Here is a 735-nt window from a genome sequence, read left to right on the forward strand (position 1 = left end):
TTCGCCAGCGATCTGGGTGCATTTTGCAGAGGCAAGGATGAACAGCCTGCCCCCAAGGTGGGGAAGCACTGCTAGACACATTCCGGAGTGCTTTGCCCAGGGTAAGGCAGTGAGTCACTGCTGGAGCCAGGAATAGCACCGGAGCAGGGCCCCGCTTCAGCCGCTGCGCCCCGGCTCGAGCATCGCTCGGCCCCGGGGACGTGGATCCGTACATCCCCAACAGATCTGGCCTTCCCGCAAGGGCTGTAAGCACATGGAGGCAGGGAAAAACATGCAGGTAGGGGGGCCGGGGAGAGCTCCCCTCCTCCTTTCTGTCTCCTTTGCACCCAACAGCTTTCTCCTGCAGACCTTGTCACGGAGGTGACCTTCCCATCGGCCGCCTCGCACTGAGAAACGGCGCGTTTGTACCTGTAAAGATTTGTTATAGAGGTGTTTGATAGTGGGCTCTGAACCCAACAACCAGATTGCCCAGAGAAAACCTTCTCTGCCCCATCCAAACTTTGCCTGCGCTGGATGCCCGTGGCCATCCGCTCCCCAAAGCATCAGCACTCCTCCAAGGATCAGCTTCGAATCCGTGTTGGAAATTTGGAAATCTCCAAACAACCAAGCAGGGAAAGCAACAGCCTCCAGCTTTGCTTCACTGGAGGCTTCACCCCACGGCGGCAGCTGGGGGGGCTCGGGAGGATGCTCAGGGCACTGCGGCGGGGGTGGCAGCACCACCAGGATCCTTCCGAA

Source organism: Egretta garzetta, unplaced genomic scaffold (assembly GCF_000687185.1).
Source record: "Egretta garzetta isolate BGI_Z169 unplaced genomic scaffold, ASM68718v1 scaffold265, whole genome shotgun sequence".
NCBI lineage: Eukaryota > Metazoa > Chordata > Aves > Pelecaniformes > Ardeidae > Egretta > Egretta garzetta.